Source organism: Gopherus evgoodei, chromosome 3 (genome assembly GCF_007399415.2).
Source record: "Gopherus evgoodei ecotype Sinaloan lineage chromosome 3, rGopEvg1_v1.p, whole genome shotgun sequence".
In the NCBI taxonomy this organism is placed as follows: Eukaryota; Metazoa; Chordata; order Testudines; family Testudinidae; genus Gopherus; species Gopherus evgoodei.
In genome coordinates, this window is record NC_044324.1 from 165,748,382 (window position 1) to 165,754,694 (window position 6,313).

Here is a 6,313-nt window from a genome sequence, read left to right on the forward strand (position 1 = left end):
ACTCAAGCAGAGGCACAGAATCCTGCCTGGTGTTCAATCTCTGACGAGTGACATCTGCTCTAGGTCCTTTTTCAGCTCTGTCCTCCTCTGGGGGCTGCATTACAGATGAATAAGCCTTACATATAAGTCAGGATTTCATTGTCTATTTCTCCTGGGGCATGAGCCTGCCCAGCTGTATGCCTGGTGGGATGCAATCTACAGAGCAGAGCAGAGCAGGAGGGAAGTCGGCAGATGAATGATAGAAGTTCAGAACTCACCTTAGATGCAATCTCCACGTGCCTCTCAGCTGAACATAAGACATCAGCATATGATCTATACAGACCAGTAAGTTAAAGGGTACAGCAAGAGCATCCCCTGGGTGGAAAAACCCCACACTGGGAACTGGAAATTCCATGAGTTTCCCCCCACCAGCCAGTGTGCCCCCAAAGCCCTCTTATAAGAGGAGTCCCATGTAAAGAAGTGACAAATTGACGCAATGGAACTGATCAAATTCCCCTAAATGAAGTGGGGCAGCACTACTAGCACCATAAACCTTAGCCCTCCTATATGGCATCTTTCATTAAAGGGTTTCATAGCACCTCCAAATTTCAGTTTGATATTTAAGAAAAGTGTTTTTTTTTTTAATGACAATTTTTTTAAAAATGACAATTTTTTCACTAGAAAAAAATTGCTTCCTAGCCACGTCTATTTTATTTATCTGAGAGAGAAAAAAGACAGCAGGGTTTAGCGAGAAGCTGGGTATGGGGAGTCAAATAGGACCCCAAAGCCGAGGTGAGGAGAGAGTGGACTTCTCAACCATGACGAAAAGAAGAGGAAGCAGAGGAGGACTACAGGAAAGGATAGGTAGTTCAGGGTTGCAGATGTTGAGCTGAAGGGGGTCAGCCATTCAGGAGGAGAGGTCAGAAAGAGCTGGGGATATAAGAGAGGTCAAAGGTGGAAAGGTAGATTGGAGAATCATTGGCAAGAAGGTCATAGCAAAGGAAGAAAAAGTTGACGGAGAAATGGACAGGCTGAAAACCTAACGGACACCAACAAAAGGGGAAGACCCTTTAGAATATCAAATCCTTCCTCTTGCTTCCCCCCACCAAGTTGGGCAGGTTCTAGCCCCAGATACCAGGCATCTTGGTTATTTCACCAACACTGCAACTTTGCAAAAACAATCAATCAGCCGCCTTGGCACACAAGTAACTCAAAGCCAGGTCGCTCCCTCAGATGATCCTGCATCAGAAGGATGGCTCTGAGAAGAGTGTATGTCCTCCAAAAAGGAGAGGACTGAGACAAATGAGAACAAAGCACTTGCACCAAGGATCCTATCGCACTTCATACCTCACACACTGCTGGGCCCAGAGACAAACAACACTCAAAGGGGTGACTTTCCAGCAGAGAGTCATCCCCTCCGCCCCAGCCCCACCAACAGCAGCAACGAAAACACAACACTGAGCAGACCCCAGAGGAGATTTCGTCAGTGTGAATAATAATAAGGTAGTTTTCTTTCTTTCGGGTGTCTCCATAGCAACAAATGGAGGCGATTCTAATCTCCCGTTTAAAACCCCCACTGAAAATGACAGAGTTTTGGTTTTTTAAAACAAATTCCTGCACTGAAATTTGCCTCCTGTCTATAGGTTTGTCCTAATTCACACATGTGCAGCCAGTGCCACCATGTGACCAAAGAGCAAAATTTCACCCCAGCTCCAAAAATGTAAAACTCAAGTGCCTCTAACATCAGGTTTTAGAATCACAGTAAAGAGATAGAGAAAACTTAGGAGAGCATTGAGTCCGCACTCCTGCATAGCAGAGCATAGTCCCACCCACAGAGTTCTCATCAGGTATTAAATGCTCTAATTTCTAGCAGGTTGAATAGTTGAGGAAACGACATTCTAAAAGGCAGCAGAATCCTGCATTGCAAGGATCCCAGCCACAGATCTGATGCCAGTGTTAGGATTAAAGCACTTGCCTCTAGGAATCTGACTCAGAGTTGCATTTAAAGGCCACTTTCTTGATGTTAGCTGGTAACTTCATCTACCTTTGGCTCCTTATTACAACCCAAGACTGGCCCCAGTTCAGCCCCTGGTATCCCCGAGGGCAGCATGGGGGAAATGTTCAGGAGGGGGAAAGGGAGAGCTCAGCATGTACATAATGGGAATGTCTCTTTGCTTCCACTCCACCATTCCCAGTCAAGCATTCCACAGACATGATGCACGAAGCAAAACTCCTATTGACTTCAAAGGGAGCACAACTGGGCCCAAATTTTTCATCCATTTTTCCCCATTAAGTGAGAGGGTATTAGGTTTAACCTAAGGGTAAATTGCCATAAATAGCCCAGCATTCAGGGCCTTAGCTACTGGAGTAGAAGGGCATTAAATCAGAATGTGAGTTAGCTCCTGCTTCGGTGCCACTGGTCAAGCTGGGGCCTTGATCTGATCTGGTGATTATTTTCTTCTTCCTGGGACAGAGTGAGGAGATTGCAAGGCTGGCCCAACTGTGGCTGAGTCAATACAGTGCTACAGTCCCAAGTTTAGGCTTGTGCTGACTGCAGGTTTAGCATGATTGACTTCTTTTGTGTGTCTGAGCAATGTTGCCCCCCATTGTGGTTGGTCCAAAGAGCAGATATGGGACCTATTACTACTGTTGGCTAAAGGAGATCTTCTTTAGGTCAAGTAACAGAGCCCTTCACTTTTGTAACCTCCCTGCTTTACTCCACATTCTGTTTTTAACTGTCTGATGAGGTTACCTAGCCTGAGCAATAACTCTTCCATCCCTCCATTACTGAGGGATCATCTTCCCCTCCAGTCACTGCGATCCAAGCACTACTTACTCCACGATGGGACAGAAAGTGCTCTCTTCTCTCTCTCAACTGGCAGCACTAGCAGGCTAGCATGTGAGACAGGTGGCAGCCATGCCTGACTGAGGCTCCTTGGTGCTAATACAATAAAGAATAATAATGCTTCTGAGGCACTGAATTGCTTATGCTGCAGAAGCGACAGAGCCCCAGTACAATATCACAGGGGCTAATTCTTCTGGCACTAATGTAAATTGGGTGGTACCCCATGGAAATGCACTGGAGTCATATTCCCAGCCCTCGCTCCCTTTTTCTATGGTGTTTCTAATGCACACAGCTCTCAAACAGACAAGTGCTACAAACCACTGGGGTGCTCTGTGCCACAGCACTATTATTATGGCTTACCCAAGTTCAAAAGCTGGAGGGACGTTTACAAGGAAGCTTTCATTTTAACCCAATCCCCATTTCACGTCCCCCGACACACACACACACACACCATTCTGAACATTTCAGCTTTGGGACTGAAAATTCCAGAGATGAGAACTCCCTTCAATAGAGTAAAAAGAAAAAATTTGCATTTCAAGCCACCTTTTGCTCCCCTGTAACACAGCCCAAATTGCATATTTCACTTTTATACATTAAAAAAAATTTTTTTAACTAAAATACCCTTCATCACCCACTAGACGCATGCCTTCCCTCAGCAGTGAGCCTCCAATCAGATTGGCCCCTCCTCCCTCTCAGTTTTGTTACCCATTCTCTTTGCAACCTTTAAGTTCTTCCAGGTTGGGAAATCTCCATCTTTCTGTAAAGCATCAGGCACATCTAAGGCAGCAAGGCTGGTCTTGAAGTTAAGGTTCAAGCTACAGCGGGATTTTGAGCTGCAAACAAAGGCCCCTTTGTAGGTGTTTGCAGGGAACCTTATACTGCCTCAGACAAACCCCCGTCTGACATTGGTATCCAGATGGGAGGAAAGGGAGAGCTTTCAAGAGAAAAGATTTGAGACCTCAGCGCGCATATATATATATAAAGGGACCCTATCTGAACTGCCCTTCTTCCACCCCTAATCAAAACACTCTACAAATATAGTATGGAGTAGGCTCGCCAAGTCAATAGCAAAATTCACTATTGACTTAGACAGCAGATCTCTGCTGAGACCAGAGCTTTGTCAATATTCTGCACTTTGACTGGCCATCCACACTATCACTCGGAGCCAAAAACAGAGGCGAGGAAGAACAGGCAGCCAGTGAAACTGGAGGATTCTGAAAAGGTTAACTCAGCACAGCCCCTTCTCAAGAATCAACAAAAATAAACAGTAGAAGAGCTCCTTTTCATGATCAAGTTGTTAATGCACCAATTCTAACTCCTACCATAATCTCGCTATACCCATGGGTCTATGGATGCTCAGACACAGCACTAGCTGCTATGAGCCCCAGCATGTATTAATGCATAGTAAAATCTTGTTTGATTCCGCAAAAGAGCACATTGTCCATATAATGATTTGCCAAGTGAGGCTTGAAATGTCACTATTTTGTGCATGATAAATGTCTTTGTAAATCTATGGATTGTTCCAGGGGAATTACTTGCCCAGAATTTAAAGCTTCCATCTGTAAAAGAGAAACCAGCACCAAGCAGACAAATGTCAGAAGGGACACTTAGTATAAAGGCAAGGCAAGGTGGGGCGAGGCAAGACGGTAAAGATTTTAATAGTTCAGTGGTTTGAGCATTGGCTTGCTAAACCCAGGGTTGTGAGTTCAATCCTTGAGGGGGCCATTTAGGGATCTGGTGCAAAAAACTGCCGGGGATTGGTCCTGCTTTGAGCAGGGCATTGGACTAACTGACCTCCTGAGGTCCCTTTCAACCCTGATACTCTATAAATATACCCTGCCATCATTTAAAAATATACAAGGTACGCTGGTACATTTCTAATCTCTGCATAAACAACCCTCAAAAAAGAGAATCAATAGCACATCTCTGCCACTGCAGAATCAATACAGGGTGAATTTCCACTGTATTTAAATAGATGTTTGAAGCATGCAGGCCTAACTTGTTACAAAGTGTGTATTATGGCGGAAATGGGCGTGGAAGGGAAGCAAAATACAAAAACATGATTAAAAATGAGAGAAGTACGTGTACTTGGGCAATCTAAAAAAAGCACTTATGACTGACGTTTAAGAGATTCTTCTAAAGTTCCAGAGAGTGGCAGATACACTATTCTTTCATCCACAGCCAGTTAAAAGTCCTGAAAACATTCAGTGGCCAGGACTCTCCTTCCCTATTCCATCCAGCAACAACCCCATCCAGTTATAATAGTTCCCATAATACGTTTCATCAGAGGATCTCAACGTGCTCTGTGGATATGAATTAAGCCTCACACCATCACTGGAAGGCAGGTATTACTTGTGCACTCCATATTGTTTATGGAAATATGCTTATGAATGATGTAACTGGAATATGCTTTATGCGAAAGGTCTCTTGTAAGGTATCAAAACAAAGGTTATAACCTACTGAATACATTCCTCCTATTTATATGCATGTATCATTCTTGCAGCTGAAGCTAGAAATATGAAGTATAACTCTGAGGTCCTATTGTAATTATGCAAAGTGTAGGCCATTAATGGCGGTTTAGAATCTTAATGGCTCCAATTGACTAGGATAATTGGTTGTAAATGGTTTATTTACCTGCAAGCCTTCCTGTGTACCTGTAGGCCAACCCAGGAAAAATGGAGAGACTGGGGTCTTACAGTGACAGGTGATCATGTCACTTATACTGGAATCCATCTTAAATCTTATACTTTTCCATTTAGAAGGAGAGGTGGGGACCCAGAGAGAGAAAAGATTCCCGCCTTGTGCCAAAGCCAAAAAGGGCGTGGAGCAAGACTAGAGGGATGCCAGTCATGAGAAAGCCCCTGCTTACCACCTGAGATGTCTGCTCAAACTAACAAGGACTGTACCAAGGGAAAGGATTGGGCCCAGACTAGGAAGGAGTCTAGTCTGTGAAAGAAGCTTATTGGAACATCTCTGAGGGCGAGATATTACCTGTAATCAGTTTCTTAATGTACTAGGCCTAGACTTGCACGTTTTGTTTTATTTTGCTTTATGAGTTACTTTGTTCTGTCAGTTATTACTTGAAACCACTTAAATCCTACTTTTTATACTTAATAAAATCACTTTTGTTTATTAATAAACCCAGAGTAAGTGATTAATACCTGGGGGAGCAAACAGCTGTGCATACCTCTCTATCAGTGTTACAGAGGGTGGACAATTCATGAGTTTACCCTGTATAAGCTTTATACAGAGTAAAACGTATTTATTTGGGGTTTGGACCACATTGGGAGCTGGGTGTCTGGGTGCTGGAGATTGAAAACAGCTCAGCAGGTTACCTGTTAAGTCTGCAGCTTTGGGGGCATGGACCAGACCCTGGGTCTGTGTTACAGCAGGCTAGTGTGTCTGGCTCAACAAGACAGGGTTCTGGAAATCCCAAGCTGGGAGGGGAAGTGGGCTCAGAGGTAATTTCAGCACATCAGGTGACAGTCC